The sequence below is a fragment of the Cupressus sempervirens genome, chromosome 4 (genome assembly GCF_028749045.1).
Source record: "Cupressus sempervirens isolate cs-2001-9-10 chromosome 4, ASM2874904v1, whole genome shotgun sequence".
In the NCBI taxonomy this organism is placed as follows: Eukaryota; Viridiplantae; Streptophyta; class Pinopsida; order Cupressales; family Cupressaceae; genus Cupressus; species Cupressus sempervirens.
In genome coordinates, this window is record NC_143121.1 from 163,130,494 (window position 1) to 163,152,792 (window position 22,299).

At 29.2% G+C, this 22,299-nt stretch overlaps 3 pseudogenes across 1 annotated transcript in view; 2 read left to right on the top strand and 1 right to left on the bottom strand.

The window, feature by feature from the left end:
- LOC149560486 (cysteine-rich receptor-like protein kinase 10) overlaps positions 1-22,299 on the top strand; it is a 278,263-nt pseudogene that overhangs the window by 71,972 nt on the left and 183,992 nt on the right. The gene's annotated exons all lie outside the window — the stretch shown is intronic.
- LOC149560487 (cysteine-rich receptor-like protein kinase 15) overlaps positions 1-22,299 on the top strand; it is a 150,081-nt pseudogene that overhangs the window by 17,264 nt on the left and 110,518 nt on the right.
- On the bottom strand, positions 1,900-2,431 carry LOC149560488 (disease resistance response protein 206-like; annotated as a pseudogene).

The window sequence follows — 22,299 nt, forward strand, 5'->3', positions numbered from 1 at the left end:
TTCATTACCTTCAGGACCCCAATAGTATGATGCCAAAGCTTTAATATATATGCATGCCTAATACTAGATAGTGGAGAAGCCAATTATGGAATGACCTCACTTCATGATTACATTATTTTCCTTGTGATCAAGTTATGGTCTTTAGAGATTTTAACTTCCACATTTACCCCTCTAAGAAGGTAGGAGGGTTAATGAATTCTTTTGATAGTATGCAAGATCTTTGCCCATTTCTTCACCTCTAATGGCCTATACAATGTTGAGCTATGTGGTTCCCCTTTTATTTGGTCTTATAATAAGAAGGGATAATCCCTTATTTGGGTTAGGTTGGATAAGCTCCTTACTTCTTCATCTTGGGATCTCAACCCTACTACTTCTATTCCCTCTATTCCTTGAATGGCCTCGTACACTTATTCTTTTTTTTCTCAATTGGAAACCCCTTAACCTTCTAGGAGTCTCTCCCTTCAAGCTTGAAATTATGTGGACTTTCTACCCTAACTTTAGTAACTTCATCAAAGACTATTGGTCTACCTAGGTCAAAGGTTCGACTATGTTCAAAGTGGCCAAAAAGTTAGAAATCATTAGGGATATGCAAAAAGTTCAAGAAAATAAAGTTTTGAGATATTTTTTAAAAAGAAAAAAGGACCTTGTTAGAACTTTGGACAATCTCCAACAACAAATGACTACAAGAGATAACTCCTCTGACCTTCATGTCACAGAATAATTTACTATGAAATAGTGGATGTATAGTCTTCCCAAAGAAAAGGTTTTTTTTGGAAATAGAGGTCATGTGTCAGATAGTTGATAGAGGGGTACTAGAAAACTACTTTCTTTCATAGGTTTTCTTGCAAGCACAAATCTGGAATATGATTCCAAACCTTGAAGATCATAATTGGAATTTTGTTTCTAGCCCTTCCCATTTAGAGGCCTTAGCCACAAATTTCTTTTAACTTCTCTTTGAGGATGATAGCAATAGAAACATGAATTGGCTATAGAATCAAACTCTCTCTGTCCTTTTGACCACTATAACTCAAAATGATAATGAGTTTCTCTTTTCAAGGGTTTTTGCTAATAAGGTCAAGAATATAGTTTCATCTACGAGCCCTTACAAAGTTGTTGGACTACATGGTTCCCCCCTGACTTTTTGACATAATTTTTGGGACACTATTCATAGTGATGTTTAATTTGCCTAGGTGGGCTTCTTTTGTAGTGTTTGGTTGGACTTGTTTAGTTTTAACATTTGGGCTTTGTATATGTTTAAATGTTATTATATTATTTGGCCTGCTAGCTATTATAGTTTTAGACATTGACATACTATAATGTAAGGTGTTTTGATACTAAGAAAGGTGGTAGAATGATAATATATATTGCTAATGACTTGCTCTTGTTTTTCATCTTTTTGTTCTAGATCAGCCCTCAACTTTAGCTCCTTCTTAATATCAAAAACAATTACAAAACACCCTTAAATAATATTCTAAATAAATAAAATATTTATTATATTTTAAAATTTCACTTATCTAACCACAATTTTTCACATAATATTAAAATTACTCCTAAAAGTATAATTAATTTTTTTTAAAACAAGCTACAACTATAAAATCATAAGTCACAATATAATTAATACAAAAGTATTATTCTAAAAGTCACAACAAAACTGTATTAAAGAGAGGAGGGTACGAAAGCAATAGTTTTTATAAAACTAAATTCATTACCCTTCATAACATCACCATCACCTATTTCCAAATTATATTGGTGGTCCATAGTTCATAATCTTCACATCCTGTTATTGGGAAGACACACACAAAATCCTTTCGGTCTTGTTAATGAAGAGACTTGAAACCCAAAATTATTTGGTAAAACCAAACAACGCATAAACGTGCCAGTACATGAAAAGCAAACGTTTCAGTAACATTCAAAGAGTGTGATTTTCACTCGCAGGCGAAAATAGACGTCTCCCTCAACTGAATCTGTAGAAAGGGTCATGATTCCTCTGGCCATCAAGAAATCACCCGTCCCTCCAACCATAGAAATATCTCTCTGCTTCAGCGCTGGATCTGCCCCTGCGAATGTGATCGTCCCTTTGTGAAGCCCAAATGTGATACGGATAAAATCCCTGCGCTCTTCCCACCGTTGGGGAGGAAAGATTGTTGTCCACCGTAATTGAGTCGTCAAACACGGCCAAATCACCAAAATGATTATTACTCGTCAAAATGGTGAGATTTGCCCCTTCAGGAGCCGCTATCAAAGCAGAGGTTGCATTCTCAGCATTTTGACCATTGTAGATTATATCATGAAAATACAACACCAAATTTCTACACGGCTGGAGAAGCGTTTTCTTCCAGACATGGCAATCTGCGGTTTTCTGCATAGTTGCACACATTAGAAGCCATATTAATAAGAATTGCATATGTACTCCACTAGCCTTGATTGCCATTACTCACTAATAATTCTCCTTCTTCACCGATGGAAAACTAGACAATCTCGATGTACATCAGCTTCTATTTGGACTCTATTTATATTGTTCTAAGATTCAAACCAGTCAAAGGCTGGGTTGTTTGAATAATATATTTGTTGGTCGCCATGTCTGGGGTCATTAAATCTACCATGTTTCCTTGTTGCACTGGATTGCGTGGTGTTCAAGTGAATATTCTCAGCTTACCAATTGCAACCAGTCGATGGCTTCATTAAGACCTGCCTTAATTCATTTCCATATTTGAAACAACGTAACGTTTCATGTGTTCGTAGTTATAAATTGCTTAGAAATTTTATTTGCTCAAAAAGCACATATCTTGATTCCAATGGAAGTCACTGTGTTGAACGTGAATATAACTTACCAGTTCGACAGATTGGAGACAATCTATAGAGAATTAAAGTAATCAATAAACAATATTACCAATTTTGAGCCTAACAAAGGATCCATATAATTACAACTAATTACGTCAAAGCCGTTTTATACTGAGGAAAACAACTTATCATTTTTATGCCGAAGGTATCACGACTATCCCTAAACATCACAAATTAAGGGAAGAAATAAGCTTTGGAAAATAAGTCAACTTTGACTATTTAACACTTTTCGTTTAGGAATTAAGCATAGTGTGTGATGTTTAAGCCGTTCCAAGGTGTCCCTTTTCTTGAGGTCTCAAAACATCATTTAAGAATAAATGATCAGTATAAATATAAGATGCAAGATGATTGGAATAATCTTAATCATTAATTTCAAAACATGAAAATAGGCATTGCAAATATGCAATTTGTGACAAGTGTAGTCTTTTGAAATGTTTTATTACATTTGTCATTGAATATTTTTAGAATAGGAAAGTTCAATTTGAACTTATTTGCGCTTTGAAATATGACTGGTTTTTTTGGTTTTGGATTTTAGTTAAGTTAAAATCTGATTTTAGTATACTTATATTTATATATGCTTGGTTCATTCGATAGTGAGTTTGGTTTTGCATCCTTATATCTGCTCTATAGATCATATTTTATCAGTCTCTTATCCTTTGTATGTTTTGGGTGTTATGCTCCACTGAATTGAGTCTTTTTCATTAAATTTATCATTTAGTTGTCCAACCTCTAGTTTCTGATAAAGTTGAGAGAATTGGTAAGGGTAATAATGTGATGAGATTGTGGAAGTGGAGGAAGAGGTGGATTTGAGACTGAGAATGAGAATGAGAACATTGAGAATGATGTACAAGCAAGGGCAAAATGATGAGGAGGAGATGCTCTACATCCACCAGCTCGCCTCTAACACAAACTCTATTGGCTGGCTGAACACCAACCAATACTACAGAGGTGGACAGAACAAGCAGCGTACTAATCATCCCTAATGCAACCTTCATCCATGGCCATTTTCTGCTCTATTCTTGTCCCAATTCAGCCGGCGAGCAGAAAAAATCCTCTCGCTTCTCAAACATAATCCGATCTGGATTTTAAAAAACAAAATAGAAGTGAGAGTATTTTATGTATATTAAAAAATGAGTTGAAAATTGGGTTAATTTTTCCCATTCATTCCAAGGAGTGAATAAGCATATGTGTTTTAGTTTCATTAAAATGAATTATGGAAGATTTGTGTGTATAATGTGAAATATTTATAAATTTAACTAAAATGGATATGTAAATATTTAATTTAATAATATTCTCATTGAATCGTCATACTCATGAGAGAAGACACGAGTTATGTATTAACTGAACCAGATAAAAAATCGTTTGCAAAATTATTATATCTTTTTAAGTTTCTTCTTTACTTTGTACTTCTTATGATGGTAAAGTTACTGTACACTACATTCTACATACATTCTAATTATATCATTTGATTACAAATGAACATTCATTAAATTGACTCCCTGGATGTAGGATGTCTCAAATCAATGTCTTAGATCTTCAACACCAATCTTGAATGTATCTTTGTATAGGAAATAACTTGGATGAATGTTAATGAAATCTTCAACAAGATGGCTCCATAGAGATTGAATCCGTCAATGGCTAACAATGGTCCTCCTTGATGAATTGGATGCTTGAACACTTGAATACCTAATAGATATTAGATCGATCATGCAGAGATTGTAGATAATAACTTTGCTCATAAATGGTGGATTCACTAATGGATCATGGATGCCAAAATGACAGAAGAAGGCTTCCTTATATAGAGATCTAGGGCACTAACTTGTAGAGGAGTTAGGACGAGGTCGAGGTCGACCTTGCTCTAAGTCGAGGTCGAGGTCATCCTTGACCTCGGTCAAGGTTGAGGGCATCCTTGATCCAAGGGCTAAAGTCCACAGTTTCACAAAGCAATCTATCAAAAATAGGATGGAAATAAAGAGGGAAAAGCAAAATAGGGATAAAAGAGTCAGATTTATGCAAAGACTCAAGGTAATTGACATGATCCAAGAACACTTACTCGGAAGGCTAAATGCTCTTAAAATGCAAATTCTTGCATTTTAAGATGATACAAGAATTATATCAATATGCTTAGCAATTTCTAGCTGCTACACATATATTATTTGTTTTGATTAACTATCTAATTTACGTTTCTTAACCAAGAGATTTTCAGAACACAAATAGGGGTCGTCTCAGTAAAGAGTGAGAAGCTTCATCATGTGAATGAATACTAGTCATTAAATGAGACGTTGTATCAGCTCGTAGAAAGCCAAATTTCTGTGGTATGACATTAATGAGTAAAGCCTTTTAGAATCCAATCTGAGTGTATATGTAGAAACTTTTAGCATTTCAATCTATTATCTGTCTAGCTGATCTCTGAAAGGCAGCATATAAAGGATTTCATTTTTCTTTTGGGTTGTGATGATAGGCGTTGGATGTGCCCTATTTTTCGTTCCTTAACAATGTATCAGAAAATACGAATATGTTTCTCCTTCAGGAAAGGGCTTTTCTTTTAAATCAAACTTCTCTGCGACAAGCTAGTTTATTAGTTGCTATTTTAATTGATGATGAGGAAGAGTAGATATGTGATAGGAAAACAAAAATCCCTCTCCAATCGGGAATGTAGCTGCTAGCAATATCGTGTTAGGAATGGGAATAAAGCTTACAAACTTGTCTCTAGATTAGATATTGTTGGTGATTATGACAAAATCATTGATTTCATTTATTTTTGACACCAAGTTCCTATATACTATATAATAGATTCACTACAAAAATTGAGCATGACAAGTTCTTAGTAAATACTTTATCCTTCCTTTGTTTTGTTTTGTTATGTTATGTTTACTATTGTTGTCATACGTTGATTGAAGTTATCTCCAATTTTTTTTGAAAATTTATAAAGTTTTAATTTCTATTTTTATTTATTTATTAAATGTGTATAATTTTTAAAGATTAAATTAGCTAGATATTTCTATTCACTTTTGAAACTTATAAGTAAATAATTATACAATATTATAATTATTTTATACAAATGTGAATACAATTTTTTAAAAGTAATTTAATTAAATATTTAAGGTTTATTTTAATACTATTTATTGTTCAAGATTATATATTGATTAAATATTTATTATAAATTTAAAATATAATTTAGTTTAAATAATTATTTTACATTTAACTGCCTTAAATATTATTACCTTATAATTATATTATAGTAGAAAGTTTAATATTATAAATGGCAAAGGGAATCAACAATAACTAAGGTTCTTTTTGCCTTGAAAATAATTTTACTTTAATAAATATTTACAAAAGTGTCATTTTCAAGCTATAGTATCAAAATAACCATAATAATCTATTTAGTAATAGGAAGAGACATATTCAAAGTATGTGTTATTAAGTTGACATTTTGATCTATGAAATCTTAATGTAGTGCTCACCTATAATTTATTTTTCTATTATATTTATTAAACTCTTTTATGCCTATTTCATGGATGTGTTAGTTTCAAGGATATTATTTCATAATTTGGACTAAAGATATATCAACAATGATTACTTAGTTGACTATATTTCATACGTTGTTTAATGATTATGGTTATTGGTGCAACAATGATGCTTTAATAATTCATAGTTAATATATGTAATTTCTTTCATAGCAATGTCAAATGATGCTTTAATGATGATTATTTCATATTCATAACAATGCATTATTTTATCTGGGCATTTAATGTTCAACTTATAATTATTATGGTACTTACCCCATACTTGCATGTGTATGGTGCGTGTGTTTGTTTTATCTTTTTGTTTGTCTTGTTTGATGTGGTTTAGTGAGGGATTTGTAGTCACCTGCTAGTCGGGATCTACAAAATATACAACTCCCTCCCATTTCTTGTTTAGTTTAAATATATTTATATACCTTTACATACTTGTATTTTATGCAGAATGTAGGTATAGGGCACCAACTTTTTTGAATTGTCAGGATGAGCATGCCGTTTGATAATAACTCAATGGTAAGAATTGGGAGATAATGTTCAAGTCTAATCCCAGCCATAGCCTAAATACTTATCTTGCAAGGAGGACTGGTAATTGACTTTTCACCCTTTTTAAAACCCATGAGTTTACCTTCCTCTGTGATTATTTGCTTTTGAGTTTTGGCCTATTTTTGTAATGTTGCATTTATGGGGATTTCTCTATGTAATTTATTTGGTAAATGATTTAGGTATAATGTTTGGGTTGATTATATAATTAAATATGATTGGATTAAAAAATAATAAAGTATGAGAATATTTAATCAATTAAAAAAATTAATTAAATACATTCTTTAAATTAGAAGTCTAAATTTAGAAAATTGGTTGAAGAGAAATTAGAATATGATGATTAATAATAAATTATTAATTAATTAAATATGTACTTCAACTTAAAAGATTTAATTTAAAAGTCTAATTTAATAAGTTGGACAAAAAGACAATTAAAATGTTAAAGATTTAGTATTGCTTTATTATAATTATTTATTTAATAATAATTAAATTAAAGTTGCATTGAAATAATGAGCTTTGATTATTATTATTAATTTAAATAATAAACTATGCTTTAATTAGTTCTTGTACTAATTAATAAACTAGAGTAAAATAAAATATAAAAGAATGTAATTTAAAGAGAAAGTTATAGTTCTAATTGTGGTGTAGTTACATTTATTTAATTTAATAATTATTATTTAGGAGTTCTATTTTAATAATATACTCTAAATAATGTTATTAATTATATTAATAAATACATTATTAAAAATGCTTCAAAAATTAATTAAAGAGATTTGCAATTAAATATCTAAAAGAGTTATGCATGAAAGGTAAAAGGTAATAAAGTAATAAACAATAATTGATCAGTAAGTTCCTTCTGGTGATTGCACAATCAGAGCCCCAATTTAAGGGAGAACTCTTTATTAGATATCTAAAGCTTATTTTTCAATGACACAAGTTTTGGAGAGAAAAATTGAGAATTGGATCAAATGAATTGTTGAGAGTTTTATGAGGGTTTGGATTTGCATGCATTCATAGATTGTTTCAAATTTTAGCTATGGTTTTGAGGTAGGGCTTGAAAACCCATTATAGAATTTTATTGAAAGATTTTTCTACTTTGTGTCTTCTTGGGTGTTTACATATTGCTTATTAATTTACTGTATTGGTTGTTGAATAAAGAATTGTGTTGTAGATTTTGAAAAAGGAAAACTTATTAACCAAGAAAACTTGACTAAGGAAAATTGTAGAAAATTATTGTGACTATATTCTAATAAACTCCCTTCTAATATAACAAAAGATTTGATAATTGAAAATTGTAAAAATAATAATAAATTGAACAGTTAGGGTTTCAACTTCAAATTTATCATTAGAACTATGTGATTATCATAAATTTTCTAAATATAGATTAATATTCTTCTTACATCTAAAATAATTTGATTGCAATATTTATTTGGAAAGCAAAAGATTAATTGAGAGGAAAACACGTTGCAACTAAACATATACATGCATGTAAAAACAAATATGCTAAAAATAAAAACTTAGTATGGTTACATGCATAAGAAAACAAATATGCTAAAAATAGAAAGCTAAGTATAGTATGGTTAAATGCATGTGAAAACAAATATGCTAAGCATAGTATGGTTGCATGACTCGAGAGATCAAAGACATGCGAAAATACTAATTTCATGTGTATTTGTATTTTATATAATTTAATTTTCAAATTTATTTACTTAAAATAAGTAAATAAATTTATTAAAAAATAAATGAATAACTAATTTATTAATTTAAATAACTAAATAAATATTATTCATTTAGTTTAAGTGGATGTTATCATTATTGTTTCTTTAAGTCTAATTAAAAACTCTTAGTTGCATGTAAATGATTTTATATTTATTAATGTAAGAAGGAAGTTAATAAATTAATATTTATAATTTTATTATATTTTAAATAAATTTTGGTGGAGTTCACTTTGTACTCATTTAGATAATAACTATTTAACTTTATGATAAAAATTATAAATAATTAAATTAAATTTATAATTTTATCTCTATTTGCATTATGAATTTGTGAGGCCTCACCCCGACCCATCGTAGCATATTGATACATTATTATTTTGATACTCATCACTCGATATGTCGGGACACTATTTGATGCACTGAACATTATTATGTTATTTTATGATGTGTGATGTTTTACTTCAGATATGTGATTTCGTCATTTAATGTTTTATGAACATGTATAATGATGAAATAAATGAATGTAGAACTAACACTTTGATTATGCAATTTTAATGATTGAGAATATGAGTAAAATGAGATAAACAATTGATTATTTGAAAGATGAATATTTTAATCTATGTGATTTTCTTGATACATTATATACATATATTCATGTGATTTTCTTGAACTACTGATGTGTGCAATGAGTATGTAGGATATTTTAGCCAAGAAACCTAATGGAGAGATGGAACTAAACCTTTTGTTAATTGGTGCATAAGTTACATTTTTTAAGGTTGTTATATAGACTTAAAAATTGCCTAGCTTTTGATAGGTCCTTAGTAATCCTAAAGGCCTAAAAATATTAAATCTAAGTACCCAAGGGGTAAGGGTATGGGTTGGGAGAATTTTCCACTACCCTACCCTCTTTTGCTAACTTTTATGGTCACTCAAAAACCTCATTTTTGCTTAATTGCGAAAATTGATTGTTTCTTTCATGAGTTGGTAACTTTATCTCCACCTTGAGGTTTGCCTAATGTCTAGTTGAGTTTAGGATCTTATTTAGAGGCACTTTTGAGAGGTTTTGGTTGTTCACCCAATCTCTAGTTTTAGAGAGGAGTTCTCAAGGTTGAAGGAGAAGGAAGGAAAAGCTCATCTCAAACTTGTTCATCTTGCCATAACCTTGTTGTGAAGTTAGAAAATTTTTAGCACATTTTGCTCATGTTGTTCATGTTTGTTCATGCATAATTTATTGTGTTTGCAATGGTATGTTTGTATGTGTGTTGGGTATGCTTGGGAGGGATTGAAACATGGTTTCTTGAATGTTTTTCCTTTGTGTTTTGCTTGAATTTTGAAGAGATTTTTTGTGGGTTGTTTTGGCATTACTCACCCTTGGATAGGGAAGAAGTGGCCATGTACGAGAGAAAGGCTTTAGTTGGACTCCAATAGTGTAGAGTCACTTCTCAAGATGAGAAGAGGAAAAAAGGGTAGGGTGTTATGGGACCCTATTTGTCATCACATACCATGTTTTGAAATCTTAAAATTTGAAGAAAGTGAAAGTATGGAAGTCCTTGTGATATTGGCCTCGAAGGGGCATTTGTGGAAGAACGAAAGTCCTTGAGATTTTAGCCTTGAAAGGGCTATGTTATGGTGTTGTAATTGACATCTCCTATTGAAAAAATTCACCTTCTCCCTAGTCAAGTTCAATGTTGAACCTATTGTGCAAGCTGGGATGGGAATGCATGCTTGATTTGTTCTACATGATATGTTTGATTTGTCTCCAGGGCAGTTTTTGTCTTCTCCATGATCACCGTGATGCATTGAAGATATTGATAAGGATCCCTTGTTAAGGACCAAGAAGAGAATTCAAATTGTATTAAAGTCCTATTTAAAAATGTATTAAAATTTTGATGTAGTGGCAAAGATGTGTTTTCTTACTAGTTCTTTCCCAATGGAGCCTTGAATCAAGTTGATTAATAGAAGAGAAAAGATTTAGTAACCTTCTTGCATTGTATATTATGTTATTTCAGTTGTATGGATATGTGTAATGAAGAATGGATAAAATGGTGATGTTTCAATTGTGTTAAGAAAGAAATTTTGTTATGTTGAAATTTTCAATGCCCACGTTTATTGGCGCAGTGTTTAAATGCATTTGCAAGCACATTTAAGCACTGAGTCTTTGGTAGGGAGGCGTGTAGGATTCTACACCCACGTGGGCGAAATGGAGTTTGTGCGAGGGAGTGTGTCATGGGTTTTGGTGGGAGTTGGAAGATATAAATGATAGGTTGATGGATTAGTGTTGTTAGTTGATAGTTTAGGTTAGTTGTTATTTTTTATATTTAAAATATTAGTGCATGTGATTTAGTTTAGTTAGGATTGCGTGTTAGGTAGTTTAGATAGTTTTTTTCTTTTAAATTTAAGATTGTTTGTAATTTAAGTTAGTTTTGTTTTAGGATTAGTTTGAATTTTTGTTAGTTATATTAAATTTAGTTTATATTAGTTGTTATTTTGTTTTATTAAAAAGTTAGTGGAGTAGCTTAGGATAGTTTTAAGTTTTAAATATATTAATTGTATGTTTTAGTTTTAGCATTAGCTATTGCAAGTATTATTAATGTTAGTTTGTTTAAATTATTTATTTTTTTATTAAAGTTTTAAATTAGAATAGTTTTGAAGTTATGTTGCTAAGTAATTAAGTTATATTTTTTAAATTTTAGTAATGTATATATAGTTATTTTTTTTATAGCATGTATAAATTAGTTAATTAAATTTTAGTGGTAATTTAGATCTAGTTTTCATTAAGGTGAATATGAGTATAAGTAAATATTGGGAATTATTTTAAGTCGTTAGTTAGGGTAATAATGATTTATGGTTGTTTTAACAATTGAATATTTTAAGTATTAAATAATTTAATATTGGTTGTGATTAGAAAAGGTAGTTTCTATTATTAGTTTAATATGTTATTGAAAGGTTAGTTGATTTATTTAATTCGTTAAAGAGATAGTTTTAAACATCATGATGATAGTAATTATTGTTAGTTAAGTTGAATTTTTAGTATAAATTAAAGTTAATTAGTAGATTATAGATTTGAATAATTTGTTATTAGAACAAAGTTATGTAATTATTTGAAAGATGTTATTATAGTTAACGTGTTATATAAAACAATTCGAATAATTAGTTTTATAATAATTGGACATCCAACCAATGAGTTAGATTGTTAATTGATATTTTGCCTAATAGATTTATTATTGATTTAAGATAATGGGATTGAATTTTTTTGTAAATTATGTTTGAATATTGTTCAAAGGATGTGAGATTTTAAAAGTATATAAAAGTAACAATGTGATAAAACTTTTAATATTGAAACTGGAGTGTTAATTTAATTAATCAATTTAATGATGAAAGTTAAATTAACAATGTATTCATGTATGATGAATCTAGACTTAAGATAGAATGTCAAGATATTGTTCGGAGAACAGTGAACTATACTTTAACTTGAGTAAATGAACTTAACAAACTTAGTGAACTTGATTATAAAAAAAATAAAAATAAAAAATAAAAAATTCGTGTGTTTTGCCCCCGTATTTTGGGCATGATAGAATTAAAGGAAAAGTAAATATTAATATTAGACTTAAATAAAAGTCATATTAATATTTTAGAAATTAAAATTAAAATCAATATTTAAATATAATAATTTATGATATTAATTAAATCATTTATGATTTAAGATTACTCGGATTAATAATATGAAAATATTGCATGATATTTTATATGCACAAAAAAATTGAATATTTAAATACTTATTATTTTAAATAAGTATATTAGCATAACAATTTATATTAACATTTATATTCTACCTTTATTTATAAAAACATCCTTATGACTCAAACTAAATAAGAGAAATTGGTAATATTCTATTTATAGTCTTGTGATGTTTATTTTCTTGATAGATTTTCTTTGTGGGTTGTTTAGTTGGCCAAGTTAGGATGTGAACTAAAGACACTTTTTATATTTTCTTTTATAATTATTTGACTAGATGTCATGAAGATATTTATGATTTGAATCAAGAGATTTATGTTTTCTGAACTTTATGTTATTGAGCATTGATGAGAAATTGGGTTTTGAGAACTAATATTATCTTTGGGTTGCCTGTTAAGGAATCAAATTTAATAAATATTACTTTTTGTGGTATGGGACACTATAGTAGATTGTGATTTTTTGTGAAGGTAGTCTATGCGTATGTCTAATGGAGTGGCTTATAATGGGAGTCAGGGCTCAAATTGGCTGCTAGGGTAACTCATTGTAAGTTTTTTAACAAGTAATAATATAGTAATTAGGATATCTTGCCTAGCCCTTTCTTTAAGATACATTAAAAAGATAAGTTAGAGATTTTTTCTCATCCATGCCTTGAGTGTTTGTATAGACTAAGAATGAGATGGAGATGATACCTTGAGAGGTATAACTAGTTTCCTAATCATCATGAGATGGTATTATGGTTCCTTATAGAGTCACTAGGGGGTCAGGGTCTTGAGAGATTTCCAAGGTAACCTTAGAGTTGGCTCATGTAATGACACTCCATAGTATGTAGCTTGAGTCTTCATATTCTTTTAAATATTTTCCACTAGTGATGTACTTGTTGGATATTACTTTTGATGGTGTATTTATTGTAAGTTGTTACACATTGATTGGATGTCATTTATTGTTGACAATTGACTTTTATTAATGAATGATCAATTAATAATTGGTGGTATTTTTATTGTTAGAGTTACTGATTGGTGGTTTACTTTTATTGATGATAATTGTTGTTTGTTGGTCATTGTACTTGTGACACTTGACATTGATTTTGAGGTGGTTGCATATTTTTGGTCTTGGTATTTGTATGTTAACTTTGTATGAGATATTAGTATTGGAATGAGTGTCCTTTCAATTTGGATTATCTCTTCTTCTTGAGTAGTTTGTATTACCCTTGAGGTAGTTTTGGCTATTAGGATTCCTTACCTAGGATTGTTTTATGATTTGATTATTTGTGTGTGGATCGTACATTATCACTCCTACATGGTGGGAGTGGGAGTTTGATTAGGTGACCACACGATCTGGAGGTAGCGTATTCTTATCATTTGGGTCCCCTTCAGATTGATAGATATTGTGTGCTGATTAATACAATGGTACCATTATCATTCTTCCTCTTATCTTGAATATCTCTATTCATTTGATGTACCTATGTATCATGTGTTTTGAGATCCTACAGGATATTGTATTATATATTGATGTACTTATATCTATTTTCACATACCCTGTGACATGTGTAGTGGATGTTATTCATTAGATGTGCTTTCATATTATTAGTTATACTTATGCATTTTCTTATATGACTATGTATGTGTTTATTCATTTTATGATTATGGACATTGTATTTGAGACTTAAACTTATTAATAAAATTTTCTTAAATGTGACTCAATGCAAAGGAACCCTTGAGGAGTTAAAATTGGATTTGTAATTTATTATGTGTTCTTGATGTGTATATATGTATTGCTTCCACATTATTGTTACTTTGATCTTGTTTAAACTTTTAAAACAATAGTTTAGTAAACTTTGCAACATATTAGGTTTATTTCTTTTGGTTCTCGACCAAGGCATTACACTTAACCAATATTTTATGATTTGATATGTTATGTAGGTGTCTGAAACAAAAAAAATTACATTTGAAGTTACTAATTCTACAATGTCAGAATCTGAACCAATTAAAGTTTGAAACATTATATTACTAAAGTGTATAAATAATTAAGTAAATTGCAAGTAACATTTACAAAAATTTGAAAAGCATTAGTTGTCTATCAAAATTCCAAAACTATTTAATACAAACATAGACATTTGAAAGGGAAACATTAAATGGACACTAATAAGTAAAAATTATCAGTTGTAGAAGGTTATTGATAACTTTAAGGGCATCCCACAACTCCCACTAAACACCTCTACTTTTGAGATATCAAGCTCCACTCTCTTGTTCTCTATTCTTATGTGTTACTGTATGAGTCTCTAACCATGCATTCTTCTATATTTAGTAAGGATTGAGGTTTTTCTTCTTGGTTCTTTCCTTCATGCACCTCGTACAAGTATTACTTATTACTATATCAATGGCTTACACTTTTGACAAAAAAAATTAAAAAATTACAAATAGTAATGAATCTACATCTTAACAAATTTGCAGTAACTTTGATGAATTTCATGTAAAGTACATACTAAAATTAAAGACTACTTTGCTTTTAATCTCCATTTGCATATATTTGTTTGTTAAAAATATTTTTTTTAGTTTTTTATTGACTCAAATCGAATTACTTATTCGACATAACTATTACACCCTTAGGTGCAATTGCTAGTTTATTTTACACAGAGCATTCTATACTAATATAGCATGAATTGTAACAATAATGAGATTTTATGGGAAGTGGAAAGTGACATCAAATGAAAAAGGAAATATTCATATTGGTGTTTATTCCATATTCCACTTATCTATAGTATTTTCTCTTTTTTTGTTCTCTCTAAGTTATATTTATATTTATTTTTCTCTATTTTCCTTTATTATTATTGATAAATAGTTCATTCTCTATTAATTAATTATATTTTCTTTGATAAAATTTATTCATGTTAATGTCTTCAAAAAATTTCTTACCTACAAATGAGAAGCTTTCAATTTTGATTGTGTTTATATTTTTTTATATCAACTTTTCCAATCAAATATTAATTCTTATAGTTAATTAAATATATTTGGGATAATATTTTTGATGTACTATTTAATAGTAGGCTTTCATTTTCAATTATTTCTTTACACTTTTACATTGTAAGATCATATTGAAAACTAAAAGAAATTTTTAATTCTCAATAGAAAATACTTTTCTAAATATGTATCATTTGGATTGCTTCATGAGTAAAATATCTTTGCTTAGAGTAAAATCCTAAGAATCAATATCATTTGGTGTTGTTTGTGGGATATGAATCAAACGATGTGTTACTTTGTTTATTTATTTAACCTATTTTCTTCATTCAATTATTCTAATATATTAAAAAAATAAAAATAAAATAAAGTTGTGAAGCATTTGTCATCATCATGGTAGCTCTCCTATATATTGAATATCACTTCTTCATCTTTGTAGAAAACACTATATTATCATGTCTATGTATTTGTGCATCTTAGAAAAAACAAAACCAATATTTACACCTTTGAATTAAGATTGTGAATTATAATTTCACCAAAATAAGTAGAAGTTTAAATTATTATTAAATGTGTCTCTCTTAATAAAATGAGATGAGTTTTTCTTTTCATTTAAAAATAGCCACATCATTATCATGAAGCAATTGCAACATCTCCAATGTCATTTTTGAGGACATAGTTTTCAAGATATCTCTTCCATTTTGTAATGGTAAAGCACAAAATAAAAGTACTTCATTTTGGTTTCATGAAGTTTTGTACAATAACTTCACGAATCCATATATAACTCACGTTTATTTTGAATAATTCTTATATCATGCACCACATACATTTTTCAAAAGTGTATTATTTTATAATATGCAATTTAGAGCTAATAACTAATTTTTACAAAGATAATTATTAGACATAGATTGGACAATCAAACCTCAAATTATTCTCTAGTGTATTATTTTTTCCTAGAAACTATTATACACGAGAAGTTGAGAGTTAGTATAAGTCCTCTATTATTTAGTTAACAAAATTTAATCAATAGAAAATTATGTAAGAAATTTCCAAAAGAGACAACCCAAGATCTAGAGGCCAATGAATAATACAATAGATAAATAACACAATAAAAAATGTAATACTATATTATAATTTTTATTATAGTACCATTATGAATGGAATTTGATGACTTACAATGTAGGCATCTCTTCTTGTATAGAAAAGGAAATAAAAGATAATGAAAAATAAAAGACAATTTATCAGATACAAGGTAGAAGCATATGTACACCAAAGGTGTAATAAGTTGGAGACAACATAATAAGTGGAATGTTATATGCATATGTGGATGAAGGAATCAAGATTTCCAAGATCTATATACATTATGTATATAAAATCAAGTATGATCCCTCTACAGGAAATAAAGAGATAAATATCATATACTCCCCATAATGAACAATATCCTATAGAAATGATAAAAAAATTCAACACCTAAAAAATATATTTTCCACTTGGAAAGAAGCTAGACTAAGAAAAAATGCATGAATTTTTCCAGTAGCCAATAGGAATTAGGCAGTAGTGTACAAATGTAGTATGATGATATTGTTCTAGAATAGACTTGTATTCCAACATGTCCCTGGATTATGAGGATGCAAAAATCTAATTAGGAACATACCTAATCACAATATAAGGTGATAAATAAGAATCCAGAGGTAACTGATTGTCAAAATGTCAAAGGAAAAAATTGAAGTGGAAAAATAGGTGAAATAATTACCATCAAATAATAATGATGCATGGACAAAATTAATTAGAGTCTCTAAAGTTGATGGATTAATCACATAAGTAGGATCAACATGAAGCAAGCAATATGACATATCAGATAAATTAAGAGACTCGACAAATGTGATATCTCTATCTCCTACTTAGAGTGAAGAATGTTAATCTTATTGTTGGATCATCCTTAGATCATTTGGATATCCTGCATCACACAAACATATTTTATTTCTATTTATCTACTTCTTTATGTACTAAGTTACAATTTTTTGTTATCTTACTTTGTGTTTAGTCCACTTAGATTATTTCCTTATGTGATCCTTATGGTGTGATTAACACATCACTAACTTCCTATATATTGGTTCACATCATAATTTGATAATTTTTTACCGAGATATATTAAGAATGGTATATTCCTATCCTAGCATTCTTCTTGTAATGACCAAGTTTGTTAAGGAGATTCATGACGTGCAACGCAAATTTATATATTGAACTACATATTATGTAATAAATTTCATAGACCCTCTTATAAATTTAAAAGGAATGATGTATTCATATGGGGTTATTCTTATAACTTTTGTCCCAACCTATATGTTTGTAATATATTTCCTTACTCTTGAAATTGTTGATTAGATAAAATGAAATGTGATTTTTTTTAATAATAAAATTAGAGTAGATATTCTGGTTCTAGTAGTTATGCATATGCAAGGAAGCTTTAAGTGGTAAGAATGTGATGTCTAAAAAAAGTGATAGATTTAATAATCTTGTTTGAAAGAAATTAGAATTTTAGGCTTATAGTTTCAAGGGATGATCAACCATGATCCTTGTAGTAGTTGTATATCAATAATAATGATGTAATGAAGTTTTTCTTGAAAAACTAAATTAATGATAATTTAGTAATATTCTTCTATATTGTGTTCTAAGTTCTAATTTTGTTTTTGTTTTTCCACTTATTTTTACTCATGTTGTAAGGTTAGAAAACTCCCTTGTGGATTATATGACCTTGGCTATTTCATGCTATATAATATTTTTGTATTAGTTACTATCTATAGATTGTACAACTATTTGGAAACATGTACCTTGAATTGCATATATTTTTGCTATAGAAACGAATAAGTGTAAATTATATTATACATGAACCAAAGTCTAGTACAAGGTGGAAAAAAAAGGATTAGGATATTGGAGAGAGAGAGAGAGAGAGAGAGAGAGAGAGAGAGAGAGAGAGAGAGAGAGAGAGAGAGAGAGAGAGAGAGAGAGAGAGAGAGAGATCACTTGTAAACCAAGGTGTGGAGTAGAAAGGACCTAAACTACAATTATGGTGGGTTCACCAAAAGGATTGGCTAGTTGGGGAGTTCTATTTAAGTTTTCTAGTTCCAAATAGATGTAGCACTTGGATGAAGATTATTGGTGTTGGTAGATTTTGAATTTTTATTTGAAAAATAAATACTTGTGATTGTATTATTAATCCTAATTAATAAAGGATTTTTATACTAGTAAATATATTTCCTAAAATAATGAATCCTTGAAGAATAGAGTAAATGATAAAGGTTTGTAGAAATCCAATAAGTACTAACATTTGAAATGATTTGAATAGGAATAAGAAGAACCCAAAGGCATAAAGTTAAAGTTGAAGAAGCTAATTAAGATCTAGATACAATATGTAAATATTCCTAGTAAAGAGGAAATATTGTTGAAGGTTATGACATGAGTGAAAGACATTGACTTGATATTTCATTCTTTTGTAGTTTTAATATATGGAGGGATTGACAATTTGTATTAATAAATGAGAAGATCACTTTGAGATTGTAGATATTTAAAATATACAAATATTTAGGTTAGCATACACAAAATTTAAGGTATATGCTACCTTATGGTGGAAATAGCTACAAAATAATAGACAAAATAATGGTGAACTAAAGATAACCAAATGAATAGTTATGATTTATATACTTAAGGATAAATTTATACTAGGGGATTATGAACTTGAGTTTTTGAAGTAGTGAAAGAATATGAAATTGGATTATTTTCTAGCTAAAGAGTATACTAAGGTGTTCCATGAGATGGGATTTAGGTTCAATAATGGAGAGTGATCAGAGAAAAAGGTGGCTATATAAATTAATTATTTGAGACATAAAATTTAGGAAGAGTTAAGTATATATAGAGGATTAGGTTAATTTAAGATGCTTATCAAAAGCCACTAAAGTTAGAAGATACATTGAGAATAAAGATAATGACCTCTAGCATTATGTATAAACCAATATATGAAAGTGTTAGGATTAGAGAGACAAAAATAACAATTACATAAAATTCACCTCATTAATATCATAATTTGCAACTAATGTACATGAGACTCTAGTACTTGGATTCTCTCTATGTAGGCTCTAGCCTCATCCCTAGGATGGTTAGGTGCCCTCTACTCCTATTATTGAGCTTATCTCTATCCTCTATCCACTCTCTTCCTACTCACAAACCTCCTTATTCATCCTCTTGTATCTCCATATCTACTTCCATAGCAACTGAACCTAATGTCCTATTCTCTCCTCTAATCCTAGAGAAAGTGGTCTACTAGCTATTGGAAGGGACATCACCCATGGTCCCACCACTATTTCTTCTTCCACCTCCTCCTCCCCCCTCTCCATCTCCATTATACTCATGATCAGATCCATCATCAACATTTCCTCCATCTCTTGGTTGGAGGATCGCATAGAGATTATCATTCAAGTAACTTGTTCATTATAAGGAGTCATCCTTGTATCTACAACATTTGATAGTAAGTCTCATAGTACCTATTGTAAATCTTAGCTCTTAGAGAGGTGCAAACCATTACTTAGCATGGGGATCCATCTCAAGATATCCTCCATTTGGTATGTCTCATAATTTGTTAGTGTTCTTTATTGTGTAACACCATGAAGATGCACCTACTCTCTAGAAAGAATTCATGAGCCTAGAAGGAAGATAGTAGTAATCTCATCCTTGCATAAAATTCTCTCAATTTTTGGACAATTTCAATTGCCTTGAGATCTACTATTATTAGATATCTAACTATTTGGATTATTGGTGTCTTCTTTATAGGTATTATTACAATAAGGTGTAAAAACTTTCCAAGTGGACAATTCCATATGATCTAAGGGTTTGTATAGCTATTTTATTCCATCTACAAAAAATCAAGTATACCTCTTCCCTTATATTATTTTTTGCAAACTAACATAGAAAGTTTTAGCTACGAAAAAATGTTGATGTCATGCTTAAGTGATTTCTCCTATGAGAAGGAATTTTCTATAGTTGGTTTTGATTGCCTGATTATAGAATGTGTCATTGTGATATAATAAATAATTTATTATTTAGGTTTTAAATTTGATCTTGGGTATCTTCTATCTTTTAAATTATTCATGTTATGGGAATTACCCAATGTTGCTCTCCCAAATAATCCAAAGAAGAAAAGGATTTCAACAATATTTTAAACAATGTGCAGAGCACATGTTTGCTCAAGTTGTTATTTACTTGAAAACCTTAGTGCAACACAAAAATACACACTCAATGTTGGCACTTGGTATTACCTAATAAAAGTGGTTAATCAAGATAAGATATACATGCTTTATGTCTTAACATTTTCTCACTTAAAAAGAAATCACAATTAACTCATAACTAACTCATAATCTATCTTGTCTTATGCCCCAGATGACAAAACATTACTTGAGTGACAAATATAGCCTAGGGATAGGATTGCACATTAAAATGTGAAAACTAAGTTCATAACAAGTTCTTCCTAGTTACACAATAGCCTACAAAAAAAAGTTCAAGAAGCTTTAATAATTACCAATTTATTATTTTTCTTCAGAATTAAATAAAAATAGAGCCAATACATGTTCCCTTCCTTGAAAAAACATGGTAGATGAGAAGTATATCTCCATATGGAACACTATCATTCATTGTTTTATAATTGATTATTCAAATTATAGGAATTAGCCTATGCTGCTTTCCCAAATAATCCAAAGAAGAAAAGGATTTCAAAAATATTTTTAAAAATGTGTAGAGCACATGTTTTCTCAAGTTGTTATTTACTTGGAAACCTTAGTCCAACACAAAAACACACACTCAATGTTGGTACTTTGTATTACCTCGTAAAAGTGGTTAATAGAGATAAGATATACGTGCTTTATGGCTTACCATTTTCTCAATTGAAAATAAATTATAATTAACTAATAACTAACTTATAACCTATCATGTCTTATGCACCAAATGGACAAAACATTAATTAAGTAGCAATTATATCCTAGGGATAGGACTGCTCATTAAAATGTGAAACTAAGTTCATAACAAGTTCTTCTTAGTTACACAACACCCTACAAACAAAAGTGCAAGAAACTTTGGTAATTACCAATTTATTAGTTTGCTTCAGCATTAAATAAAAATGGAGTCAATATATGTTCCCTTCCTTGAACAAATATGGTAGACGAGAAGGGTATCTCTATATGGAACTCTACCATTCCTTGTTTTATGATTCAAGTATATTTTTTTATTTACAACCCCACTTTATAGTGAATATGGGAACATTATTGGTTATAAAAAAATGTCTTGTGAGAGAGAGAGGTATACAGTCAAGCATGATCATCATGTGTGAACACTTCACATATATCACCTGTGTCATTGTCTAGGTAATTTGTCAGCCTTATTAATTTTTTAAAATTGATCTTATGTGAGCCTATAAAAAAATTGAAATTAATGTACATAACACTAGATAAAATTAAATGAGAAAATTTTTAAGTTCTAAGTATATTTGTAAGAAGTCGTGAAGGGAAATTTTCACTACTTCAATTTCTATTAGAGAATTTAGAGTTCTAAACATAAGGTTTGTCTATTAAAATATGAGATTCAGTTGTTAATGGTATTTTATATATGGAAGGATCCAATCTACTAAATAGAGTGTGAGTCAAGTGTGAATCATTGTAGAGGCAAGTCGATACATGTATCCTAATAAGAAATAGACATTGAAGACACAATTACATATGAATACTTCCAAAATGTTTTTAGTAAATTTGGCCCCATCACTAGTATAATTTTTATGAGGGATGTGGATGGAAAATCCAAAGGCTTTGGATTTGTTACTTCTAAAAATAAAGATGATGAAGATAATGTTATTGACTATTTTAAATGGAAAAAAAAATAATGATGATAAGGAATGGTAGTTGCAAGGGGACAAAAAAATGTTGGAAGGGAGGTAGAATTGAAAACTAAGTTTGAACA